A 26,201-nucleotide genomic window follows, 5' to 3' on the forward strand; every position below is an offset into this window, starting at 1 on the left:
ACGCTCGAAAAGTGGTCTGGTGTGGACGCCCGTCCCCCGTGCCAAAACCCCAAACATTTCTGCCAGTTCACGAAACTATTAGTGGCATTAACCAAACTGTCTGACGATACTCACATCGTTCAATACACTTTGCGTACCTTTACAACATACAGCCACATCGTCAGCATATGCCAATAACTTCACCTCTGCTGCTTGGAGGCAAAATCCCTTAATGTATTCATTTTCAGTTATGGCCTGACATAGCGTTTCTATGTAAACACAAAACAGGAGTGGGCTAAGTGGACAACCCTGGCGTACGGAGCGCTTCACGTTAATGGGGGCCCCCAGCATTTGATTAATTATAAGTCTCGTATAGCAACTCCGGTACGCCATGGTCACCCACTCAGTGATGATGTGGCCAAAATTAACATGTTATGGGATGGTGAGCAATATCTCGTGAGAAACGCAATCAAACGCTTTCTCCAAGTCAAGCTGGAGGATCGCAACTGCATCACACATGGCATCACAACACTCCAGAACACACTTCAACTTATGGATGTTAGTGAAGATGGTTCTTCCGCGAATGCCGCACGTTTCGTGTGCGCCGACTACTTCCTTAATGACTGACTGCATACGCCGTGCCAGCACCTTCATCAGTATTTTGTAGTCGCAGTTAGTAAGCGCTATGGGTCTATAGGAGGAAAGTTGCTTGAGCTTCTCGGTCTCTTCTGTTTTAGGTATTAGTACTGTATGGGACTGGCCGAAGGATCGTGGAAATATTTTCTTTTCGTATGCTTCATTGAAAACTGCGGTCAAGATAGGAGCTAGGTGGCTTTTGAACGATTTCTACCAAGCGGCACAAAGACCGTCTGGACCTGGTGACTTGCCAGGGTTCAGGTCTTCGATGGCCTTTATCACTTCCTGTTCAGTTATTCGTCCTTCCAACGTTTCTTTAACGTCACTCGACAGCTGTGGCATTCGCTGCAAAAATAAGTGCTTGAAACTTTGCATGTTGACGGGCCTGAATGCGAAAAGCTTTTGGAAATGTTCAAAGGAGGCACGCCCTATATTCTTCATATCAGTTACTACCACCCCGTTATATTCGATGGCCTCAATCTATTTGCGTCTGGAGTGCTTTTTTTCTAATCCCAGTGCTCTTTTCGAAGGCATTTCCCCGCATGCTAGTCTTTCTGCTCTCGCACGCACGAGCGCGCCTCGATAACGCTCTTCATCGAAAACCTCGAGCTTTTTCTTAATAGCACGCATATCTTCTTGATAAGCGCCGGGTTGCATGCATTCGAGCGTCACAAATTTTTCCAGTAATGTTTTTAAATCCCTTTCTCCTGCCTTCTCTTCATGTCGTAGTGCGCTGCTTCTTTCAATTGCTTTGATTTTAATAGTTTGTTTCAACAGCTCCCATTCCTCGCCCAACTTCATAGAACTGTCTTTTCCGAAAGAATTCAGAGCATTCACTACCGTTTAGTTAAAAGTATCATCCCGTAGAAGCTCAGCATTCATTTTCCACAGTTCCCAGACGAATTCTTTTCGTTCTTTTTTGCGGCCCACCCTGCATTTTACCAGGCAGTGGTCAGAAAAGGATACGGCAGTAACTGCATAGCACTGACATTTTTCTACTGATTGATATGATAGATCGATACGGTCTAATCGTGCATGACTTATTCCCTGGAAGTGGGTGTACCTCACTTCTCGGTCAGCCCCGAAACACTGAGCGATATCCTCTAATTCAAACTCGTGTATGATCTGCGCCATGATATCGCTGCTTTTGTCGTAAATTACGCGTCGCGTAGACCTATCCTCGATGTTCAATACACAATTGAAGTCTCCAACACAGGCTATCGTTTTGTGCACAGAGAAGTGGTGCTTCAAGTTCAAAAAGAAATTTACCCTTTCTTGCACTGTATTAGGCGCATAAATGCACAGCACGCGCCATTGGACATCGCAATAGCTGAAATCACAAACGACAAGTCGACCGGAAGAGCACGAGAAGTAACCGTCTATAACCAGGCCTGGAAGCTTCCTCACGAACAAGACACACCCCGCCGAAGTCCCTAAGGCGTGGCTCACTACCGTATAGTAGTTGTACGTGAACCTTTGCACCATGCTCCCGGTCTCCTCCTCGCCGTCTACCTTGGTTTCTTGCACTGCTAAAACGTCGAGGTCGTGGTCCACTAACAGTCTATACACCTGACTCTGTTTCCTTTTGGCGGCCAGACCTCGAACGTTTAGCGTGCCGAGGCTAAGCGACGGGTTGGTAGCCATTACTGATTTAAACGGGAGGGGAGAAGGCCCGGAGCATGGTGCTCACCTTAACGTCTAGCTGACCGCTAGACGCCTCCGTGGCCATCCGGTGGCCGTCGTCCGAGTTCCTCTTTGGTCGGCTTCGGGGTGAGCCTACAGTCAGCCTCCAGGTTAGGCTTAGGCTTGAGGGTGGAGCGCCTGCCGGGTAGCGTCTTAGCCGGCGGCGCCTCGGAGTCACCGCTGGCCTTTCCGTCGACTTTTTCCTCCTGCTGCAGGGACCTCCTCACCGGTGCCGAGACGCTTTCGACGCGGGCGCTAGCAGGGGTCGCGTTGTCGTTTTCCGCTGCCTCCGTAGTATCAGTAGCCGGCTGGCGGCTCTCATTTTCTTTCTGGGCCACCCTGACGCTGATTAGTGCGGTTTCTGGCTCGTCGGGAGGAGGGACATTATTCGGTCCTCCTTTAGTCGGCGTCGTCGTCCCGCTCGCTTCTGCCACCGCATTGCCGCTTCCAGCTCCCTTGGCCGCTTCCTCGGCCTCGGTCACGTCCATCATGTGGTCTGATGTCAACGGCTCGCTCTCCGCCGACCCCGCGGCTACTGCGTATGAACGTACACAGTCCGTGTCGTTGTGTCGGAAAAGCCTGCACCGGGAGCGACGGGGAACCTTACATTCTCGACGAACGTGACCAGAGCCCCGGCAGCGCAGGCACTACATGGGGCGACCTGGGGCTACGACCAGCGCAAGCTCGCTGGCGACGCGGATCTGGTGGGGCAGGTCGTCGACTTTCAGTCCAGCCTTCAGCTGCAGCAGCACAGCTCGGGTCGTCGAGCCCTTGTCGGAAACGCCATCCACTCGCCAGCGCTCCCGGGTTACTTCCATGAGTTTGCCAAAGGAAGCCGGCGCAGTCTTTACGTCTTCATCAACCACACCATGAAGAAGCCAGTGAAGACGATTCTTCACCTGCTGTTCTTTAGGGTCGATGACCAGGCAGCGACGCCCCTTGACCTGAAGCTCCTTCAGTGCAGCCAGCTTTTGGACCGCCTCGGCTGTCTTCATCGTCACCGCCCATACGTGGTTGATTTGGTACGCTCCAAGGGCGACGACGCCAGAGAGCATACCAAGAGCTTGAAGCGCGTCCCGAAAATCCTCTACGCGAAACGGGCGAACACGAGTGTCGCCGTGCAAAAATGTGTTTAACACGATGCCTCATGTAGGTAGCAGAGGCAAAATAATCTGGTAATCCTTATCTTCCGATGTCGAAAGCCTGTTGCCGCGGCTAACAGCTGCATAAGCCGCTCCACTGGAGCTCATGATCCCGCGATCCGTTCAGCTCGGGAGCCGGAAGCAGAATCCTAGACAACGCCGTTTTTTTTTCTTTATTGCCGGATTTCTCCTCGTACAGTGGATCGGGATACTTGTTGGAATTCGACATACATACACTTAGGTTGTATTAAAAACGAGACTCGTACTTTGTCCCGTGTTGTTAGGTTAGTACGGCTCTTGGGTTAGTAACTGATCAAACACAGGTAGCCATTCTGGAGGATCGGAAAGTGTCCTGTAGACGTCGCGGACGTACATAATAGCGTCTCTGAAGTACACTTTTGATGGTTGTGATTTAACATTCTCGTGTCTTACATCCATTCGCGTCTTCCATACACTGTGCATTGTCAACAACATCAGGAGATCACACGGCACGTCCCCTGTCTGATCAAACGGCAGAAATCGAATCCCGTGAGGTGTAAGTGGAAGTTGCTTTTTGAGTGTCCTTTGTTATATGTCCCACAGAAAAACAGAGCCTGAACAGTCTAAAAATACGTGCTCGATGGTTTCGGGCTTATTGCATATTGTACAGTTAGTACTCCAAGGGACAAAAATACCTTTTCCTTTAAGACAGGGTTTAACAGGGAGCGTGCCGATGTGAAGAAAGAAGAAAAACGTCTTGGCCGGCGATCTAACAGGCATCTTTTTAACGCGACTCAAAACATTACGTTCTCGTCCTAGTACATATAAGGAACGATAGATCGGCACAGGACACATCACATCAAGCAAGTCTCTGTACAATTTTTTCTTTGTTACAGCCGAGAGATATTCAGTCGAAAAGTGACTTTTCAAAAAACTAAAAGCATCAACGACTTCTTTCATAAATCCTTTCAATGGAACATGATTAGTAGAATACGATGACACTATGTATTCGGGTAATGCCTGGCTCAAAAACACTTGACAAATACTCTGCAGGAAGGCATCGTTCTGTTGCCTCAAGAAAAAGAACCGTGTAACAACTTGTTTAAGAAATAAATGCGATAAGCCCAGCCCTCCGTTTTTAACTAACTGAAATAAGTTCAGACGACTAGTACGCTCCCAGTTCGACCCCCAAATAAAGACAGCAAACAGTCTGTGTAACTTTTGCACAGACATCCTTGCTATGCAAAGCACTTGCATCATATAGAAAACTTTTGTTACGATGAACATATTACACACAGTTCCACCTGTAAAGATTGAGAAATCGCGTCCGCCCCATTTTGTTGTTTGGGATTTAACCCGGTCAATTTCACCCGCCCATTAGTCTTTGTTTCCGCGATAGTGTTCCAAAGGAATGCCAAGGTATTTGCCCGGCGTATCAGTAAACCTCATACCTTCGAATTGAGTCGGCCTCTCGTCTTATTCACCGTGCCAGAATCCTAGGCATTTTTGCCAACTAATGGCGCTTCCAGTTAGGCTGCAAAATGTTTTTGCTTCCTTGATGGCACTTTCAATGCTTTTTTGAGTTCGGCAAAAGATTGCGATGTCGTCTGCGTATGAGAGGATTTTAATTTCGTGCGTTAAGAAGCGATAGCCGCATATTGTTTTGTTGTTCAGAATTTTTAAACAGAACGGTTCAAGATATATGGCGAATAGCAGGCTTGAGGCTGGGCATCTTTGGCGCACACTAGACCTTACTGGGATTCCTTCGCTAAGCTTTTTGTTAATGATAAGCTTAGTAGTACAGTTATTATATGCCATTTTCACGCCTTCACTTATTACGCTGCCTACGTTGACTTGTTCTAGCACTGCGAACAGTATGCCATGTGCGACTTTGTCGAAAGCTTTCTCTAGATCTAGTTGAAGCATTGCTATCTTTCCGGAAAAAACGTCGCAACCTTCTAGTATGCTTCTGGTGGTATGTATGTTTGTGAATATGCTTCTTCCTTTAACCCCGCATGTTTGATGTGGGCCAACTATAGCTGTAATTACTGACTGGAGTCTTCTTGCTAGTACATTCATAAAGATCTTATAATCTACATTTGTCAAACTTATGGGCCGATAGGACTCTACTGACTGCAATTTGGAGGGTTCATCGGTTTTAGCAATTAGAACTACGTGACTTAGTTTGAACGATGGAGGCATTTTTTTACTATCGTAGGCTTCTGCTGTAACATGGTACAGTATTTCTGCTACTTCATTCTTAAAAACTTTATAGAACGCTGATCCGAGGCCGTCTGGCCCCAGGTGTCTTTCCTTTGCTCAAATCTTCAATCGCTTGTTTGATTTCGTCTCTAGTAATTTGTCTTTCAAGCTCTAGTTTAAATTCCTCGTCAAGCCTTGGCATTTGCTTAACATAGTCATTTATAAATATATCATTTACTTGCACTTCGTTGCCAAGCAAACTACGGTATCGCTCTACAAATGCTGTTTCAATGACGTTCTTATCTGTCGAGACTTTGTTTTGGTAGCGAATTTCATTTATTTCGTTTTTTGTTGCGTATATTTTTTCTTCGCCAATCGCTCTCTTAGTTGGTCTTTCGCCTAACCAAAGCCTCTCTGAACGCGCTCTAATAACAGCGCCTTTATATTTTTCTTCTTCCATCTGTTCCATCTGTCTTTTAACATCTTCGACTTCACTTTTAAACAAACCCGGTATTGTAGTCTCGGCGTTCAAAAGGAAATCAAGTGTGCACTGTAGTTCTTTTTCCTTTTGTTTTTCTTTATGTCGTAGTATGCATGATCTGTCAATTGCACTTAGTTTAACTTCGCACTTAAATTGTTCCCAAGCTTCGATGAAATTTGTGTGATTCGTGGACACTATTTCCAATTTCTCGCGTACTATTTGGACAAATGTGTCATCAGTTAAGAGCTGTTCATTTAATTTCCACAGTTCCCAGTTGAATGCAGAGATTTTGCGCTTTCTACCTATTTCAAACATTACGAAGCTCTGATCACTAAAACTAACATGTTTCACGGCATAGTTACAGCACATAGACATAACATCCGAAGAGATATAAACGCGATCTACTCGTGCGTGGCTTTCGCCCTGAAAGTGGGTAAATTGCACTTGATTTCCACGGAATATGTCCCCTACATCGACAAGGCCACATTCATCCACCAACGCCTTAAGCTGTAGGGCACTTTTGTCCCGTACTGGTTCATTCTTCACTGAGTCTTCGGGCATGCAAATACAATTAAAATCGCCAAGCAAAATGAGTTGCCTGTTACACTTTAGAAAGCCAGCGACACAATAAAAAAAAGCTTTTCTTTCTGAAATTTGGTTCGGCGCGTACACACATATAATTCGCCATTGTACTTGGTTTACATAAAAGTCGCACAATGCTAACCGTCCGTCATCGGAGGTGATAGCACCCTCTTCAACGATTCCAATACCTCGTTTCAGAAAGATAGCACAACCGCCAGACTTTCCAACGGCATGGCAAACACAAACGTTGAAATCTAATGCCTAAGTTTGGACCATGCGGTCCACCTGCTCCTCGCTGTCTATTTTTGACTCCTGTAAGGCTAGAATATGGATAGTATTTTTTTTTTAGCAGACGTCTTAACTGCACTTGCCGCTTTCTTGCTGTGAGACCGCGCACATTCAGCGTGCCTATTCTTAATGCCGATAAGGACGTTGAATTCACAGAAAGCGACAGGTCAAGCGGATCGCTGGGTGATTGTGCCGAATTGACAGCACGCACACTTACACTGTTATATCGCACTAATTCTGAGTGCTTCGTCAAGGATGGCGAAGCCGAGGCGTTTTCCTTGTCGGTAGGCATGGCGACGTTTCGTGCTGCGCGTCCCGCTCCAGTCTAGCGGTAAAGTCGTCCCTCGGACAGCGCCCTCCGCTAACCCGGAGGCCCTGTCGGTGTAGTCCTCCTGTCTTGAGGCACGTTGGGCTTCACCTTCAGGGGAGCCCTACGGTGGGACCCTGCCTTTGGGGGCGGTTCACCGGCGTTGACCTTCTCTCGGTTTTCGTCTTCGGTGGTATTTTCCCGTGGTCTCTTTGAGACAGCGACGCCAGGGTTGGTTTTTCCTCCTTCCGAGTTGATGCCCTCCATTGCGGTACCGCTCTCTTCCGTCTCGTCTGTCTCGCTAACGGCAGCACAGTTGGTAGGAGTTTTCACGGCCTCTGAAGTATTCTGAGGCTCGTCGTTCTTTCCATTTTGAGTGACCCCAGCTTTCATAGGTCCCTTGTTTTCGGATGGCACAGAAGGCGTGGCACCCGACGTTGTCGGCTTCTCGCCTCCACTGACGGTCTCCTCCGCGTCGACTTGGTCCATGAGGTGCTCATCGACGGTGTCGCTTCGCCCAGTTCCGGTCACACTGGCGTAGCTACGCGCGCATTGACTCTCGTCGTGGCCATAGCGACGACAGAGCTTGCAACACGGAACTCGGCACTCGCGCCGTATGTTACCGGTGCCGTGGCACCGGAGGCAGAGCGGGGGTCTGCCTGGGACGTGCACAAGTGCATAGTCTTCGCCGACGCGAAGTTGATGAGGCAGGTCTTCCACGGTAACGCCTACCTTCAGCCGTAGGGACACCAGGCGCGTGTGGGAGCCTTTGTCGTTGCAGCCTGCAACGCGCCACTTTTCCCTCGAAATTTCGCTGACCTTGCCAAAAGGAGCCAGGGCGCCTTTGACTTCGTCGTCCGGAGTCGTATGTAGAAGCCAATACAGCTTCATCCTGACGTCTTGATTTCGAGGGTCTATCACCATGCATCGGTGGTCCTTTACGCTGAAGGTTGGAGCAGACAAAATCTTTTGTTTGCCCTTTTCGTCCTTGAAAGTGATGGCCCAGACGTGGTTCATCTGATAGGCACCGAGGGCCTCCACTTCTGGCATCAGCTGCAGATAGTCAAGTGCCTCACGGAAATGCTCGACACGGTAGGGCCTCGCCTTCACGTCTCCGTGCAAAAAAACGGTCGTTGTAAGTGTCGATCCTGTAGGTAGTTGCGGCAAAAAAACCTGGTAGTCATCCTTCGGTGTGTCGTTCAACCTGAGACCGCGGCCCTGCTGGGCCGCTGTAACCGCCCCTTCGGAGCAAAACATTCCGCGACCGTTCACTGCGGTGGCCGGAAGTGGCACTAGACCACGCCGGAACGGAGCTGCATGTTGCGCAAGTTGGCTTCAATCAGTTCGAATGCTCTGCCATGGCATCTAATATACGTCAAAGCAAGTAAAAAATTGTGGTAAGGTCTCACCGAGATTTGAACTGGGATCGCTGGATTCAAAGTCCAAAGTGCTGACCCTTACACCATGAGACCACAACCAAATTTTCCGACGCCGGGAATCGAACCAATGCCTCCTGGGTGAGAGCCAGGTATCCTAGCCACTAGACCACGCCGGAACGGAGCTTCGTGTTGCGCAAGTTGGCTTCAATCAGTGCGAATGCTCTGCCATGGCATCTAATATACGTCAAAGCAGGTAAAAAATTGTGGGAAGGTCTCACCGAGATTTGAACTCGGATCGCTGGATTCAAAGTCCAAAGTGCTGACCATTACACCATGAGACCACAACCAAACTTTCCGACGCCGGGAATCGAACCCGGGCCTCCTGGGTGAGAGCCAGGTATCCTAGCCACTAGACCACGCCGGAACGGAGCAACGCGCTGCGCAAGTTGGCTTCAATCAGTGCGAATGCTCTGCCATGGCATCTAATATTCGCCAAAGCAAGTAAAAAATTGCGGAAAGGTCTCACCGAGATTTGAACTCGCATCGGTGGATTCAAAGTCCAAGGTGCTGACCTTTACACCATGAGACCACAACCAAACTTTCCGACGCCGGGAATCGAACCCGGGCCTCCTCGGTGAGAGCCAGGTATCCTAGACACTAGACCACGCCCGATTTTTTTTATATTTATTTATTACCGGTTTTCAATATAACATCGCACATATGAATTTCACACTCATGACACAAATGCAAGCCTTTTGCAAGAGGAAAAGGAAGGCAAGAAACAAAAAAGCGCAACGAAGCCGTCCATCCGCATAGGACTGACGTTGTCAAATTAAAATTCCTTCATGACTGTCAGAGGTTCGAGCCTCGACAGCCAATCCGGAACACACTCTTGCATTTTCTGCATTTCAATATATACTGACATACACTCTCTGAAATATATACGCGCTGGCCGAGCGTCGGCGTCACAATGGTACACGGCCATGCGAGCTCGCCTTATAGAGTGGAGGGCGTTCAACATAATAAAATCATACGGTACTCCGTCTTCATCTTTAATTGGCAGATACCTGATCCCTTGGGGGTCCACCGGTAACTTCTTTTTCAGCGTTCGCTTTAAAACGTCCCATAAGAAAACCGCCGCCCAGCAATGCAAGAAAACATGATCAATGGTCTCCGGCTTCTGACAGATCAAACAGTGGGATCCCCACGGCACAAGACAGCCTCGTTCTTCCACAAAAGTCTTCACAGAGAGCGTTCCTGTGTGGAGCTTAAAAAAGAAGGTTTTAACCCCTGGTGGCACCTGCATTCGTTTCACCCGTTTAAGGACGTCTTGTCCTGGCCCTCCACTGTATATGGCTCTGTATAACGGCACTGGGAACACAATGTCGCACACATCTTTATACAGTGTTTTCCTTTTCACGTGACACAGATAATCGTTTGAAAAACGAACTGAAAGGAAACGCACACTGTCGGCCACTTCCTTAAAATAGCCATGCATTGTTCCGGTCATGCTTGCCGTACTAACAACATATGCAGGCAGTGCGTCGCTCAACCTGAGCTGACATACGGTGCGCAAAAAAGGATCGCGCACATCGCGAAAAAACAAAAAGCGGTTGACAAGCTGTCGAACAAAAAGATGCGCCAAGCCCAGCCCCCCTTCCTTCACGTGCCTGAACAGATTTGTTCGGCTACACCTTTCCCAGGTAGAGCCCCAGATAAAAACCGCGAACACTCTGTGCAGCTTTTGCACGTTTACTCTTGAACAGTAGATCGTTTGCATGACGTACCACAACTTCGTAATAAAAAACATGTTACACGCCGTTGCCTTAGCGAAAATGGACAGGTTGATGCCTTTCCACCTTTCTGCTTTTTCTCTAGTTTCTTTTGTTTGGTTCATCCAGTATTTGTCGTTATTTTTGTAACTCTCCATGGGAACACCTAGATACTTGGTCGGGGTTTTCATCCAGCTCACATTTGCAAAATTGTCCGGGGCCGGAGACCACTCTCCGTGCCACAAACCGAGGGACTTCCCCCAGTTCACTCTACTGCCCGTCACACCACAAAAACTTTTCACTACGCTTATCGTTTCCGTTACACTTTGTTTGCTTGTACAACACACTGCGATGTCATCTGCATATGCCAAGAGCTTGACTTCGGTGTCTGCCAAGCTATAGCCGCGTATTTGATCATTTTGAATTATGGCCAAACACATAGTTTCTATGTAAATTCCAAACAAAAGAGGACTGAGGGGGCAGCCCTGACGCACAGAACGCATGGCGTTAATTGGGGCCCCCAATGTTTTATTCACAATTAATCGTGTTGTGCAGTTCTGGTACGCCAACGCCACTCCCTCAGCGATGATGGAACCAATATTAACGTGATCCAAAATGGCAAACAAAATACCATGCGAGACACAATCAAAGGCTTTCTCGAGGTCGAGCTGAAGCACTGCGACTCCACCCGAGGTGACGTCGCAGCACTCGAGCACGCACCGCATCGTGAGAATATTCGAAAAAATCGACCTTCCTTTGATCCCACACGTTTGGTGATCTGAGACAATTTCCTTTATTACACTTTGAAGTCTGGCTGCCAAAACCTTCATGAAAATTTTATAATCTACATTGGTTAGAGATATCGGCCTGTAAGATGTCACTAGCCTAAGTTTCTCCACTTGATCACTCTTAGGGAGGAGTATGGTATGCGCTTTGCCAAAAGAAGGTGGCAAAGCTTTGTTCTCATACGCATCATTAAACAGCTGTGTTAGCAACGGTGACAGTTCCTTCTTGAAAGCTTTATATAAACAAGCGCCCAGGCCGTCAGGTCCTGGTGATTTGCCTTGATCCAAATCATCAATTGCCTTTTCAACTTCGCTTTCTGTTATTTTCTCTTCTAATCGTTCTTTTGTGTCGTCACTCAATCGCGGCATGCGACCGAGGAAGACCTTTTTGAACTCGTCTACATTCGCTTCTTGAAACGCAAAAAGGGACTGGTAATACTCGAAAAACGCTTGGCCTATACTCTTACTGTCGTCGGCAATTGTGCCATTCCATAGAATCTTATCGACGTGATTCCTTCGACCTTGCGCTTTTTCAAGTCCAAGCGCCCTTTTAGTGGGCGTCTCTCCACCTACTAATGCATTTGCTCTTGCGCGCAGAATCGCTCCTTGGTACCGTTCTTTGTCGAACTGTTCGATTTTTTTCTTTAATGGTTCGCACATCTTGTTTATACGCCCCTGGCTCTTCGCACTCAAGCGCTATCAGCTGCCTAAGTGTCTTTCGCAAGCCCCTTTCTTTCATTTCCTTCTCAAACTTTAAACAGCTCGATCTTTCACAGGCTTTCATTTTTACGTTTTGTTTGAACCCTTCCCATTTCTCTGCTGTTGTTTGACTATTTTCCTCACGAACCTCCCTAACGGCCTCATGTACTGCCTCTACAAATGGTTGGTCTTTTAGTAGTAAGGCGTTCATTTTCCATAGGTCCCAATTAAAAGATTCTCTCTTCCTCTCCGTGCCTATGTTACATTTCACCAAGCAGTGATCTGAGAACGATACTGGGGCCACAGAATAACTATGGCACTTTGGAATCATGTCTTGCGATATGTACATGCGGTCTAACCTCGCGTGACTAATACCTTGAAATTGCGTGTACATTACTTCCCGCTCCCCCTCCAGACACTCGCAAACATCGTCCAGTTCATTTTCAATGATTAGTTTAGTCAACACACTGCTGCTTCTGTCACGAACACCGGCATTATTGGCTCTATCCCGAGCACTCAAAACACAATTAAAATCCCCCAACAAAATCATGCACTTATTGCTGCTAATATACTGAAAAAGGTTCTCAAAAAATAAGGTGCGCTCTTCTACAGAATTCGGCGCATATATGCACATGACTCTAAATTCAATTTCACGATAAACAAAATCACAATAAACAATCCTTCCGGACTGACATGAAAATATACTTTGAACAACAAGGTCAGGCAACTTCTTTACAAACAGAACACAACCGGCGGACGTCCCTACCGCGTGACTCACGACCGCATAATATCTAGTCGTGAAACGCCGCACCATGCTCCCGGTCTCCTCCTCTCCGTCAACCTTGGTCTCCTGGACGGCTAGTACGTCTATGTCTTGGTCAGTGACCAACCGTAGGACCTGACTTTGCCTACGACTAGCCGCCAACCCTCTCACGTTTAATGTGGCGATACTAAGTGACGGTAAGAGAGCCATCTTAACTAAGAAAAAAAGTAGGCCCGGAGCATGGTGCTTACCCTTCACGACTAGCCCTCGGCTAGCCGCCTCCGGGACCTTCCGGCTTGCTGGCGTTGGTCGCCGTCACCACTTTGACAACAGGCTTTTTTTTCAGGCGGAATATTAGGTTTTGGCTTGAAGCCCATCCGCCTCCCATGAGGCGCCTTCGGCGGTGGCCCCTCGTTGGTGCTGGTTGCACTACCGTCCCGCTCCTTGGTCGCGTCGTGGGGGTGCTTGACTGGGGCACCGAGAGTTGCAGTCTGCTCACCGTCGTTGGTGTCCTCATCCTGCAGCATTGCTGTCGTGTCATGATCGGGTGCCTCGTCGTTAACGCCTCCCGAAGCATGACCCACTGAAGACAGGACCGGTACCGTCTTGCTCGTCTTCTCGCGAGCCTCAGCCACCGTGCCTTCTGCGCCGACGGTGGATGTCCCACTGACTGTCGCTGTCGGAACCAGGTCTCCAGTTCCTTTGGCGGCGTCCTCCGTCTCGACCACGTCCATAACGTGCTCTGCAGCAACGTCACTCGCTGCTGGTCCTGTCACGGCTGCATACGATTTGACGCAGTCAGCATCAACGTGGCCGAAACGCCCGCATCTTGAACAGCGGGGAACTTTACAATCTCGGCGGACGTGTCCCGTGCATTGGCAGCGCAGACACTGGATGGGCCTCCCGGGAACGACCACCAATGCTAGCTCTCCGCCGACGCGCATCTGATGAGGCAGGTCTTCCAGTTTTACGCCGCTGTTCAGTTTCAGGAGCACAGTCCGGGTAGTAGAGGTCTTGTCTCCCATGCCTTGGACACGCCACCGCTCTCGGCTCACCTCTTCCACCTTGCCAAATGTTGCGAACGCCGTCCGGATGTCCTCATCGGAAACGCCGTGCAGCAGCCAGTGAAGCCTAAGCTTGTGGGTCAACAATGACGCACCGTCGTCCCTTCACTTGCATTTCCTTCATGGCCAGCAGGCGTTTTGTGGCAGTCGCATCATTGAGAGTCACCGCCCAGACGTGGTTAATCTGGTACGCCCCTATGCATACCACGTCAGGTAGCAGGCCCGTCGGCAATAGGGCGTCCCTGAAGTCTTCAACCTTGTAGGGTCTCGCACGTACATCCCCGTGTAAAAACACGGTGTTGATCGTTACTCGTCCTTTCGGCAGTTTTTTTTTTAATTTAATGCCGGTCTTTGACAGAACACAGAAAATACAAATATTACGCACATCTCAGAAATGCACAACAGCGAGAAAAAGAGAGAAAAAAATTACAATAATGCCATCCGTCCGTATAGGACCGGCGTTGTCAAATTAAAATTCCTTCATGGCTGTGAGAGCTTCTAGCCTCGACAGCCAATCCGGTGCACATTCTTGCATTTTCTGTACATCAACAAACCGCGACATACATTCTCTGAAATATATATGAACCGGCCGTGCGCCGGGATCGCAGTGGTACCCAGCCATTCGAGACCGCCGTACACAGTGGAGAGCATTCAACATAATGAAGTCATATGGGACGCCGTCTTCATCCTTAATAGGCAGATACCTGATCCCTTGGGGGTTTACAGGTAATTCTTTCTTCAGGGTTCGCTTCAAGACGTCCCAGAAGAACACAGCAGCCCAGCAGTGCAAGAACACGTGATCTATGGTTTCGGGCTTCTTGCAGATCAAGCAGTGAGAACCCCACGGTACGAGACAGCCTCGTTCTTCCATAAACGTCTTAACGGACAGGGTTCCAGTGTGGAGCTTAAAAAAGAAGGATTTTACCCCTGGTGGCACCTGCATGCGTTTCACCCGTTTAAGAACGTCCTGTCCTTGCCCTCCACTGTATATGGCTCTGTATAGCGGCACTGGGAATACAATATCACAAACATCTTTATACAGCGTTTTCCTTTTCACTTGACATAGGTAATCATTTGAAAACCGAACAGTAAGGAAACGGACACTGTCGGCCACTTCCTTAAGATAGCCACGAAGTGTTCCATTCATGCTTGCCGTTGTGACATGTGCCAGCAATGTGTTGCTTAATCTGAGCTGACATACGGTGCGAAGAAAAGGATCGCGCACATCGCGGAAAAAGAAAAATCTGTTGACCAGTTGTCGAACAAAAAGATGGGCTAATCCCACACCCCCGTCTTTCACTCTTCTGAACAAATTTGTTCGGCTGCACCTTTTCCATGTTGAACCCCATATGAAAACCGCAAACACTCTGTGCAGCCTTTGCACGTTTAGTCTAGAACAATATAACGCTTGCATAACATAGTATAACTTTGCAATTAAAAAGATGTTACAAACTGTCGCTCTTGCAAAAACAGACAGGTTAGTACCTTTCCATTTGTCTGCTTTTTCTTTCATGTCACTTGTTTGGTTCCTCCAATATTCATCACTGCTATTGTAACTGTCTAGGGGAACTCCGAGATACTTCATCGGAGTTTTCACCCAGCTCACGGAACGGAGCTTCACGTTGCGAATCAGTGCGAATGCTCTGCCATGGCATCTAATATACGTCAAAGCAAGTAAAAAATTGTGGGAAGGTCTCACCGAGATTTGAACTCAGATCGCTGGATTCAAAGTGCTGACCATTACACCATGAGACCACAACCAAATTTTCCGACGCCGGGAATCGAACCCGGGCCTCCTGGGTGAGAGCCAGGTATCCTAGCCACTAGACCACGCCGGAACGGAGCTTCGCGTTGCGCAAGTTAGCTTCAATCAGTGCGAATGCTCTGCCATGGCATCTAATATATGTCAAAGCAAGTAAAAAATTGTGGGAAGGTCTCACCGAGATTTGAACTCGGATCACTGCATTCAAAGTCCAAAGTGCTGACCATTACACCATGAGACCACAACCAAATTTTCCGACGCCGGGAATCGAACCCGGGCCTCCTGGGTGAGAGCCAGGTATCCTAGCCACTAGACCACGCCGGAACGGAGCTTCACGTTGCGCAAGTTAGCTTCAATCAGTGCGAATGCTCTGCCATGGCATCTAATATACGTCAAAGGAAGTAAAAAATATTGGGAAGGTCTCACCGAGATTTGAACTCGGATCGCTGGATTCAAAGTCCAAAGTGCTGACCATTACACCATGAGACCACAACCAAATTTTCCGACGCCGGGAATCGAACCCGGGCCTCCTGGGTGAGAGCCAGGTATCCTAGCCACTAGACCACGCCGGAACGGAGCTTCACGTTGCGCAAGTTAGCTTCAATCAGTGCGAATGCTCTGCCATGGCATCTAATATATGTCAAAGCAAGTAAAAAATTGTGGGAAGGTCTCACCGAGATTTGAACTCGGATCACTGCATTCAAAGTCCAAAGTGCTGACCATTACACCATGAGACCACAACCAAATTTTCCGACGCCGGGAATCGAACCCGGGCCTCCTGGGTGAGAGCCAGGTATCCTAGCCACTAGACCACGCCGGAACGGAGCTTCGCGTGGCGCAAGTTGGCTTCAATCAGTGCGAATGCTCTGCCATGGCATCTAATATACGTCAAAGGAAGTAAAAAATAGTGGGAAGGTCTCACCGAGATTTGAACTCGGATCGCTGGATTCAAAGTCCAAAGTGCTGACCATTACACCATGAGACCACAACCAAATTTTCCGACGCCGGGAATCGAACCCGGGCCTCCTGGGTGAGAGCCAGGTATCCTAGCCACTAGACCACGCCGGAACGGAGCTTCACGTTGCGCAAGTTAGCTTCAATCAGTGCGAATGCTCTGCCATGGCATCTAATATATGTCAAAGCAAGTAAAAAATTGTGGGAAGGTCTCACCGAGATTTGAACTCGGATCACTGCATTCAAAGTCCAAAGTGCTGACCATTACACCATGAGACCACAACCAAATTTTCCGACGCCGGGAATCGAACCCGGGCCTCCTGGGTGAGAGCCAGGTATCCTAGCCACTAGACCACGCCGGAACGGAGCTTCACGTTGCGCAAGTTAGCTTCAATCAGTGCGAATGCTCTGCCACGGCATCTAATACACGTCAAAGCAAGTAAAAAATTGTGGGAAGGTCTCACCGAGATTTGAACTCAGATCGCTGGATTCAAAGTCCAAAGTGCTGACCATTACACCATGAGACCACAACCAAATTTTCCGACGCCGAGAATCGAACCCGGGCCTCCTGGGTGAGAGCCAGGTATCCTAGCCACTAGACCACGCCGGAACGGAGCTTCACGTGGCGCAAGTTGGCTTCAATCAGTGCGAATGCTCTGCCATGGCATCTAATATACGTCAAAGCAAGTAAAAAATTGTGGGAAGGTCTCACCGAGATTTGAACTCGGATCGCTGGATTCAAAGTCCAAAGTGCTGACCATTACACCATGAGACCACAACCAAATTTTCCGACGCCGGGAATCGAACCCGGGCCTCCTGGGTGAGAGCCAGGTATCCTAGCCACTAGACTACGCCGGAACGCAGCTTCACGCTGCGCAAGGTGGCTTCCATGGGTGCGAATGTTCTGTTATTGCAGCGAATATATGCCAAAACAAAAAAAAATCGTAGAGAGCTCTCCTTTATCTGTAGCAGCAGCTAACTTTTATCCGGGGCTACACACAAGACCGACATTGAAGTGGCCTGAGGAGGATATTGGCGGGTGGCTACGCATTGTTTGTGCAGTTCATCGAAGGTTTGACGGAGACTGGCGAGTTCAGACACTGTTACCGGATTTCGGGCCAACAACATCCGGAACGCGGCATCTTCAATGCCTTTTAAGATATGCCTGATCTTCTCGGCATCAGCCATTGTTACGTGAATACGGTTACAGAGGTCGACAACATCTGCTACATAACTTGCAAATGTGTATCCACTCTGTTGCGCACGACCACGTAAAGGTTGCTCAGCACGAAGCTTGCGAACGGTGGGGTGCCCGAATAGCTCCGTCACTTTAGTTTTGAAGACCGTCCACATCGTTAGATCACGTTCGTGGTTGTGATGCCACACGCTGTCGATACCGTTCAGATGAAACGACGTGTATATAATTCAGTTTTTTGGTGCCGTTCCACTGGTTGTGGATGCTTACCCGGTCGCAGTCAGCGAGTCTTCATTATGCCGGAAGAAAGGGCACCACAACCACAACCCGCTGCCACGATGACTACCGCGGTCTGGCCTGGGCCGCTGCGTCACCGCAACCCGGCCATCTACAGCGGTACAACAGACCATGACGAAGAAGACAGGCTGCGGTGTCTGATCGCGAAGTTCCAAATTTCTTGTAGTACCCCAGCAGCTCCAACAATTGTAAAGGGAATTTATTCGGGTCGTAGAATAGCAGCGACATACGCAGTACCAGCAGGTAGGGCCCAGCCAGAGACCGAACTGGGTCTGAGCCGCGCGATGGCAACAGGGCTTTTCAGCGTGCCGATCTTCCTGACAATTTATTTATTTATTTATTTATTTTGTAGCCACGAAGACCGGCGTGTGCTTCAGGCGCATCGTCAGTGCCTCACTCGAGAACAGAGCTCGCGCGCTCAGTGTCCGACCCTTGATCAACAGACCTGCCTGTGTATCGTGCAACATTCTGGCTTGTTAATGAAACCACCCTACATTTTGGTGGAGGTTGCTAGGTTTTCCCCAACGCTGGAACTCCGCAGTCAGAAATTGCCACCCATGATGCCTGAGACGCAAGCCAAACACCACCGCCGGCCTCGCCCACGCTTCTCTGTTCCGGCTCGCTGCGTCAACGTGATTCAGCCCTCTTCAGCGGCTCCGACGAAAACGACTTTGAAGACTGGCTCTCATCCTATGAACGCGTGAGTACCCACAACAAATGGGACGATGCTCACAAGTTGAACAACACGGTCTTCTACCTCCCAGGCGTCGCGAACGTGTGATTCGACAACCACGAATCCCACCTTCGCACCTGGACAGATTTCAAGGCGAACTTCAGGCAAGTTTTCGGTCGGCCCGCGATGCGAAAGCTTCGTGCCGAAGAGCGCTTGCGCAACTGTTCCTAGCAGCCCGCGTAGAACATCACCAACCACACAGAAGACATCGTCGACCTTTGCTAGCGCGTCAATGCATCAGTGACCGAATCCGATAAGATCCGTCGTATTTTGAAGAGCATTGAAGATGACGCCTTTCAAATGCTCCTATCAAAAAACCTGCCGACTGTCGTCGAAATCAATTATCGTTGTCAGAGTTGCGATGAACTCCGCAGACAACGTCTCCTGACCCGGTGTTCTTCCACGCAGGATGTATCTGTTTCGAGCTTGACCACGGCCCCGACCACGGCTCCCGACCACGGCGCCCGACCACGGCGCCCGACCACGGCGCCCGACCACGGCCCCCTGCTCTGGGAGATCAAAGAGTTCATCCGTGCCGAAGTTGCTCGGCATCTGTCTCTACTGAGTGCCGTTCCAAGCTCTATGCCATCTTTGACTCCAAACCTGCGACAATGATACAGGATCAAGTATCTGAGGCTATGCCGTCCCCGCGTGCACGTGTAAAGTACGCTGAAGTTGTAGCGCGGACCGTGCTACCGACGTTCTCGCCACCACAGCCCGCTGTACTATCACGTCCGCCAGCGTTTCCCATCAGGATACCAGCCAACACTGGACCATGGCGCACGTCCGCCAACCACCCAATATGCTTCTACTGCGGCATGCCTGGTCATGTGGCACGGTTCTGTCACCGTCAACTCAACCCGAGTTGACCAACCTGCGCCATCGTACGCCCCTCGAATTCCGTTCTTCTTGTCGCCTCGCGAATTGGGCCCGACTTCTCAACGCACCGCCAGCCCTCACTACGAGCCCCGCTCGCCACCTCCCCGACGCCGTTCGCTTTCGCCAATGCGCCGTCCTCCGACTCCTATACCGAAAAGGAAAACTAGTCGCCGCAGTTCCCGAGGCAAGAACTGCGTCTATGTCGAACAGCACAGGGTCTCGCTATTCTCCGACGAACGTTACTGAAGTATCTGTAGATGGAACTGTCGCACTTGCGCTAATTGACACAGGAGCCGCCGTTTCTGTAATTAACAAAGAACTTTGTCGCTCCCTCAGAAAAGTAATGACACCCTTGTCTGCCCTGTCGCTCCGTAAAGCAAGTGCACAGCACATTACCCCTGTTGCTGCAGGCACTACCCGCATCACCATTCGAGGACTCACGTACACAGTCGAATTTGTTGTTCTGTCTTCACGCTCATATGGCATCGTCTTGGGGTTGGACTTCCTTTGCGATAACAAGGCCGTCATTGACTATTCTCGCGCCGAATCGAATTTTCGCCGCTTCCTAACGCCCAACTTGATGATGCTGATGATTCCGGCGCCAAGCTGCTCGTTGCTGACGACATTACGGTACATCCGCACTAATCAGTGATAACAACTACCTGTTCCAACGATGTTACAGATGCCACTACTCTTTTTACACCGTTGCATATTTTTGTTCATCGACGATCTTTTCTTCCCTTCGCTGTCCTCACTGTCAACGGGAGCTTCACTCATATGCTTGTCTCCAACGATTAGGCCTCGCCCCTCACTTTGCATCGCGGTGAGTTCCTTGGATGTTTCGAGCGCATCGACTCTACGACCATCTTCGATGACCCTCTTGATGGCACCTGCTCCGAGATCAGTACATTGGCTTGTTGCCCTACTTTACCCCTGTCTCCGCCGGACGTCTTCGACAGTTCTATGAATACCAACCTGAGCCCCCGCACAACGTTGCCAGCTTGTCAACCTGCTTCTTAAGTACTCCTTTACATTCAAGTGTCAACAAGCGAGTTTGGGCCGCACATCGACGGTGTACGTATCAAGAGATCGATACGGGCGCCCACGCTCCGCTGCGCCAGCGACCTTATCGCGTGTCACAGAGCGCCGTGCTATGGAAGACCAAGTTAGCGATATGCTTCAGCACGGAGTGGTTCAACCTTCTAACAGTCCCTGGGCGTCCCCTGTAGCCCTTGTGAATAAAAAGGCTGGGTCCATCCAATTTTGCCTGGGCCACCGCCGTCTTAACAAGATAACGCGCAGAGATGTATATCCTTTGCCGCGCGTTGACGACGCCCTCGATTCTTTGCAAGGCGCGGAGTACTTTTCCTCACTCGTCTTACGGTCTGGCTATCGGCAAGTACCCATGGCACCAGCCGATCGCCCAAAAACAGCTTTTGTAACACCAGACGCCCTGTATGAATTCAACGTTATGCTGTTAGGTCTTTGTAATGCTCCTGCTACTTTTGAACGGATGATGGACGATCGTGGTTTAAACTGGAAGACGTGCTTATTTTACCTTGATTACGTGGTCGTCTTTTCTCCTGACTTCGCCTCTCATCTGTGCCGTCTCGAGAGCTTGACTAATGCAGGCCTCCAACTCAATATGAAGGAATGTCGCTTTAGAGCCAAGCAACTAACGATACTCGGACACCTGGTTTCCAAAGATGGCATTTTACCCAACGCTTCTAAAGTTCGCGCTGTCACCGATTTCCCGAAACCAACGACCCTGGCAGAACTTTGAAGCTTCATCGCGCTCTGCCCATACTTTCATCGTCTTATGAGGAATTTTGCTTCTATCACTGCTCCGTTAACCCACCTTCTGCGCGGCGAAACCGGCCTTTCTACCTGGTTCCCAGCTTGTGACAACGCGTTTACAACGTTGCGCCGTCTGCTCACATCGCCGCCCGTACTGCGCCATTTCGACCCCGTGGCTCTCACAGTTCACACGGACGCCAGCGGCGTAGGACTTGGGGCTGTCCTCGCTGAGCGCAAAAGTGGATACGGCGAATACGTGGTAGCCTGCGCCAGCAGTACAAAAACCAAGGCCGAATCTAATTACTTCGTAATTGAAAAGGAGTGCTTATCTATAATTAGGGCCCTTGAAAATTTTCGACCATACTTGCACGGCCGTCCCTTCGATGTCGTTACAGACCATCACGCCCTATGTTGGCTGTCGACATTGAAAGTCCCATCAGGCCGCCTCGCCAGCTGGGCCCTCCGGTTACAAGACTTCAACATGTGCGTTGTCTATCGGTCTGGCCGCAAACACACCGACGCCGACACACTCTCTCGCTCCCCCACGTCAAGGGACACGACTTGCCTTTCTACCATCGATTAGGTGTTTTCGTCACCAGCGCTCATCGATATGGCTGCGGATCAGCGCAAGGATCCGTGGATTGCGGCTCTTTTGGATTGCCTATCTGACTCCCCGGTGACTCGCCCTCCCTGTCCTCGCTGCCGTCAATCTTCTCACTTTACGATACGGGATGGACTGCTCTATCGCCGCAGCTACGCTTCAAACGGTCGCAAGTAGTTGTTCGTCGTCCCTCGCCACCTCTGCGCAGACGTGTGCTCCACTTTCCATGCAGACCCCCCAATGCGCCCACGCTGGCCTCTTCAAAACGTACAGCAGGCTCCGCTTGCGCTTCTATTGACGTGGGATGGGCAGTTTTCTACAGAAGTACGTCCGCTCATATTCAGAATGCCAATGCCGCAAGTATCCTGCTCGCCGCCCTTGTGGCCCCTTGCAGCCAATCCCGTGCCCCTCTCGACCATCCGAACGCGTCGACATCGACCTCTACGGCCCTCTACCCTACACACCCGATGGGAATCACTGAATGGTCGGTTCCGTAGATGACCTCACACGTTATGCAGAAACAGCTGCCCTACCAACAGTCACAGCGCGCGACGTTGCGTCCTTCCTCTGGCAACACTTCGCACTTCGCCATGGTGCACCCCGGGAACTTCTCAGTGACAAAGGACGTGTCTTCCTTTCCGAGGTGGTTAACGTGCTCCTTACTGCTTGCCGTACTGTCCATCGCACCACTACTGCCTGTCACCCGCAGACTAACGGCATGAATGAGCGATTCAATCGCACTTTGGGCGATATGCTATCCATATACATTGCGTCCGACCACACCAACTGGGACCTCTTTTTACCACATGTGACCTAGGCATACAACATCGCCTCACAGGCCACGACGGGCTTTTCCCCATTCTTCCTCGTATATGACCGTGAACCTTCCTGCACCTTCGACACGATTCTCCCCTACCGACTTGACCTATCGGTGTGCACGCCACTGTCTGAAGCTTCCAGATACGCCGAAGAATGCCGCCAGCTAGCCCGCTCTTTTACGACTGAAGACCAATGGCAGCAAGAGTTCCGTCGCGATGACGACCGACCCACCAGCTCAAATCATCCAGACACTTTAGCCTGGCCTCGGATACTTTCCACCCCTCCCGGCCTTTCCTCTAAACTTCTGCCAACTACCACGGTCCCTACCGCGTCGTGCAACAGACGTCTCCTGTCAATTACCTTGTCGAGCCGTGGAAGGCGCCGTGGAAGTGAGACGGTACACATGCTGCGACTAAACCTTACTGTGACCCGGTTGTCCTCTCCTCCCCTTGAGTCGACAGGATGGCGGCCTCTTCTCCGGGGGGACGTTGTAGCGAGGAAGACAGGCGTGTGCTTCAAGCGCATCGTCAGCGCCTCGTTCGAGAACAAACCTCGCGCGCTCGGTGTCCGACGCTTGATCAACAGACCTGCCTGTGTATCGTGCAACGTTCTGGCTTGTTAATTAAACCGCCTTACGATTTATTAACTTATCTGACTGAACGTGATGGTGCTCATCAACTATGAGGGGATATCTGAAAATCGGGTGGCATTTGAGGCTGACATACAACGGGCAGCAATTTTGGAAGAAGATGAGAATCACAAGGAAATACCATCAAAGAAAATTTGATAAAACATTTTTAGCTTTCAGTAAACAGAACATCATTCAAGGCAGACGAAATACCTCTATGACAATAGGTTTCCAAGTAAAGAATTGTCTTCTTGTGGCCTCGACACGTGGCTCATACTGACGAGGTGGGTTGGCCACACTGGCACAACAAAGAAGAAAAGCAGACAATCAAACAAGAAATGCCAGATTGCGCAACTTAGCCATACCTAAATTTTAGTTGGGCTTCAGAAAAAAAAACCTTAAAGTATGATCGAGCTCGACCCCACCCCCCTCATATAGAAAATTACGCTACAGCAGCGTAACTTTCCAGACGCTTCAGTGAACTTATGCAGAGCAGCTGTAACAGACCTGTCCATGGTAGTTACGTGACATGCGCCGAACACGTTTCATATTGACAAAGTTGAGGCTATAGACCACTAGTCGGAAGTAGAGGAACGTATATCTGCAAAATGACGTCAGTATCGTCGTAAAGGATGAAGAAGAAGATCGCGTGCTCCCTCTACGGAGTCGCCACGCAAAGCTGGGTCGTGCTGTGCCCACCGACGTCCGGCGTTATTCGGGGCGACTGCATCCGGGACATCATCCCCGCTCGAACGCGCGCCTCCGCTTATACCTGTGCCTTCGGCCATGCACCTGAAATCGTCTAGCGGACAGTCCCAGCAGGCGCTGGTCAACAGTCGCGCGGAAGACGTGACTACCTCGAGCCGGCCCCCCCTGCAGCGCCTGAGTGGCCACAAGCGCACCGTCATCGTCTTCTGCATGGCAGCCGCGGTGCTGGCCTTGCAGGTAAGGCACGTAAGCGCTGGGCCCGGGTTCGAATCCCCGGCTGCGTACGGTGCGGCCGCGCTCGACGAAAGCACTTGTGGTATTCACTTGTGGCATTCACTTAGAAAAAGTGTATAGTTAAACTCGAGTTCACAGAAAGTCTATAAATCTTCTGCTATGAGGTTAATTGAACTTCTATATAGAGAGTTCGGTCTCGTCTGCTGTGCTTCGTAAGTTCGTAACTATTTTCTCCTGGCAGACAACCCATCTGAAAGCCTATGGTTCTCAGAATAAAAGAAAGAATTTGTCGAAGGAATGCCGACGCTATATTTTCGACTCTTCATCTTTCGCGTTAACTGGAAGCTGTTTACGAGCAGCCATCTTGTCGCGAGCGGCGCACCCACATAGCTCGTCAGGGAATCCAAAATGACACGCCGGCCGCGATGATGGGACACGCATGCGCACTGTCGACAGCAGGCACCGTGCCGACGGATGGCTCGTCGATGCAGTTTTGCATCGTGTTTCCTAGGGTTGAGGATTGGGCGAGTTGGTATTGCACTGTAAAACTGGTACAGCGCTACGTAGAAAGGAAGAAACAAGCCGAGCCGGCCAACTCTGCCTCAACTTTGTCAATGTCGAACCTATTCGGCGCAAGTCACCTAACTGCCAACGACAGGCCTGTTACAGCTGCCCTGCGTAAGTTCACTGAAGTGTCCGGAACGCTACGCTGCTGTAGCGTAATTTTCGACGTGATGCCGCCGCGCACAAACGCGAAAATGAAGAAAGACGGATGTCTTTGAGAAAAGGGGACCGAGACTGTGCTGTTTGTTCGGAACACTTAACTCGGTATGATTTCTTTCTTCTCTGCGAGTAGACCATTGGTGTACTTTTATTTATTTAAAATACCTTGCTGGCGTTTAAAATCGCGCAGGGTACTTTGTGTGTGTACATAGATAGATAGATAGATAGATAGATAGATAGATAGATAGATAGATAGATAGATAGATAGATAGATAGATAGATAGATAGATAGATAGATAGATAGATAGATAGATAGATAGATAGATAGATAGATAGATAGATAGATAGATAGATAGATAGATAGATAGATAGATAGATAGATAGATAGATAGATAGATAGATAGATAGATAGATAGATAGATAGATAGATAGATAGATAGATAGATAGATAGATAGATAGACGATTTAATAAATTATAGTAATGTACGTTTAAGCTTCATTTGGTTTGGTTCGTTTATAGTTTTCTGCCACAGCATTGCTGTTACTAATGTTTTAAGCACCAGGAATATCCTTGCTAATGTACTTTTGTCTTCGGGCACGGTATGGCAGGAATGATACTTCGGTAAGCCTGATGATCATGACACACATCTTGTCGCGAGGCGATATATCGTTTTCATAGCATGCTTTAGTTTAGCGGTGTAAGCAGAGGATGCCGTTTTTTTTTTTTTTCATTCAACGCGTCGAATTGTCAGTTTATGTGCCTCACAATAAATTTGGAAGCAACTGCTTCAAACAGCGCTCGATCGTCCCAGCTTTGCAGGGTTCGACGGGCGCACGGCGCCGCTGAATAGGTTGCTTTCCGACACTTTGCACACACAGCTAATGTCCATTACAACTGGCTGAATTCATTTCCAAGTCGTGTACTTGTAGACTAATGCAACTGACTTTGCTAAAAGAAAACCCTCGCTAAATTTTGGAAAGATATGAACTTCAGAATAGTGGCTAGCCGGGCTTGTTCACGCCTGCGCCGCGTGTCTCTTTTCTGTGTCCCGTTATTCGCGCCGTTTGCTAAAGAATTGGAAGGAGGTTGGAAGAGACTCTCAACTTGGTCCGATCAGTCGTTACTCGCT

General features: G+C 49.5%; 18 non-coding genes across 18 annotated transcripts; all 18 read right to left on the bottom strand.

Annotated features, from left to right (window-relative positions):
- Window positions 1–8,762: 8,762 nt before the first annotated feature.
- TRNAE-CUC (transfer RNA glutamic acid (anticodon CUC)) lies at window positions 8,763–8,834 on the bottom strand. The gene has a single exon. It is a non-coding gene; the product is annotated as a tRNA-Glu (tRNA).
- A 93-nt stretch (window positions 8,835–8,927) lies between these two features.
- Window positions 8,928–8,999, bottom strand: TRNAQ-UUG (transfer RNA glutamine (anticodon UUG)). Its single transcript has one exon. It is a non-coding gene; the product is annotated as a tRNA-Gln (tRNA).
- Window positions 9,000–9,010: 11 nt separating this feature from the next.
- Window positions 9,011–9,082, bottom strand: TRNAE-CUC (transfer RNA glutamic acid (anticodon CUC)). Its single transcript has one exon. It is a non-coding gene; the product is annotated as a tRNA-Glu (tRNA).
- A 6,425-nt stretch (window positions 9,083–15,507) lies between these two features.
- Window positions 15,508–15,579, bottom strand: TRNAE-CUC (transfer RNA glutamic acid (anticodon CUC)). The gene has a single exon. It is a non-coding gene; the product is annotated as a tRNA-Glu (tRNA).
- A 93-nt stretch (window positions 15,580–15,672) lies between these two features.
- On the bottom strand, window positions 15,673–15,744 carry TRNAQ-UUG (transfer RNA glutamine (anticodon UUG)). The gene has a single exon. It is a non-coding gene; the product is annotated as a tRNA-Gln (tRNA).
- An 11-nt stretch (window positions 15,745–15,755) lies between these two features.
- On the bottom strand, window positions 15,756–15,827 carry TRNAE-CUC (transfer RNA glutamic acid (anticodon CUC)). Its single transcript has one exon. It is a non-coding gene; the product is annotated as a tRNA-Glu (tRNA).
- A 93-nt stretch (window positions 15,828–15,920) lies between these two features.
- On the bottom strand, window positions 15,921–15,992 carry TRNAQ-UUG (transfer RNA glutamine (anticodon UUG)). Its single transcript has one exon. It is a non-coding gene; the product is annotated as a tRNA-Gln (tRNA).
- An 11-nt stretch (window positions 15,993–16,003) lies between these two features.
- Window positions 16,004–16,075, bottom strand: TRNAE-CUC (transfer RNA glutamic acid (anticodon CUC)). The gene has a single exon. It is a non-coding gene; the product is annotated as a tRNA-Glu (tRNA).
- Window positions 16,076–16,168: 93 nt separating this feature from the next.
- TRNAQ-UUG (transfer RNA glutamine (anticodon UUG)) lies at window positions 16,169–16,240 on the bottom strand. Its single transcript has one exon. It is a non-coding gene; the product is annotated as a tRNA-Gln (tRNA).
- An 11-nt stretch (window positions 16,241–16,251) lies between these two features.
- TRNAE-CUC (transfer RNA glutamic acid (anticodon CUC)) lies at window positions 16,252–16,323 on the bottom strand. Its single transcript has one exon. It is a non-coding gene; the product is annotated as a tRNA-Glu (tRNA).
- Window positions 16,324–16,416: 93 nt separating this feature from the next.
- Window positions 16,417–16,488, bottom strand: TRNAQ-UUG (transfer RNA glutamine (anticodon UUG)). Its single transcript has one exon. It is a non-coding gene; the product is annotated as a tRNA-Gln (tRNA).
- Window positions 16,489–16,499: 11 nt separating this feature from the next.
- On the bottom strand, window positions 16,500–16,571 carry TRNAE-CUC (transfer RNA glutamic acid (anticodon CUC)). The gene has a single exon. It is a non-coding gene; the product is annotated as a tRNA-Glu (tRNA).
- A 93-nt stretch (window positions 16,572–16,664) lies between these two features.
- Window positions 16,665–16,736, bottom strand: TRNAQ-UUG (transfer RNA glutamine (anticodon UUG)). The gene has a single exon. It is a non-coding gene; the product is annotated as a tRNA-Gln (tRNA).
- Window positions 16,737–16,747: 11 nt separating this feature from the next.
- TRNAE-CUC (transfer RNA glutamic acid (anticodon CUC)) lies at window positions 16,748–16,819 on the bottom strand. The gene has a single exon. It is a non-coding gene; the product is annotated as a tRNA-Glu (tRNA).
- Window positions 16,820–16,912: 93 nt separating this feature from the next.
- Window positions 16,913–16,984, bottom strand: TRNAQ-UUG (transfer RNA glutamine (anticodon UUG)). The gene has a single exon. It is a non-coding gene; the product is annotated as a tRNA-Gln (tRNA).
- An 11-nt stretch (window positions 16,985–16,995) lies between these two features.
- Window positions 16,996–17,067, bottom strand: TRNAE-CUC (transfer RNA glutamic acid (anticodon CUC)). Its single transcript has one exon. It is a non-coding gene; the product is annotated as a tRNA-Glu (tRNA).
- Window positions 17,068–17,160: 93 nt separating this feature from the next.
- TRNAQ-UUG (transfer RNA glutamine (anticodon UUG)) lies at window positions 17,161–17,232 on the bottom strand. Its single transcript has one exon. It is a non-coding gene; the product is annotated as a tRNA-Gln (tRNA).
- Window positions 17,233–17,243: 11 nt separating this feature from the next.
- TRNAE-CUC (transfer RNA glutamic acid (anticodon CUC)) lies at window positions 17,244–17,315 on the bottom strand. Its single transcript has one exon. It is a non-coding gene; the product is annotated as a tRNA-Glu (tRNA).
- Between the last annotated feature and the right edge of the window lie 8,886 nt (window positions 17,316–26,201).

The sequence above is a fragment of the Dermacentor variabilis genome, chromosome 7 (genome assembly GCF_050947875.1).
Source record: "Dermacentor variabilis isolate Ectoservices chromosome 7, ASM5094787v1, whole genome shotgun sequence".
NCBI classification, from domain to species: Eukaryota; Metazoa; Arthropoda; class Arachnida; order Ixodida; family Ixodidae; genus Dermacentor; species Dermacentor variabilis.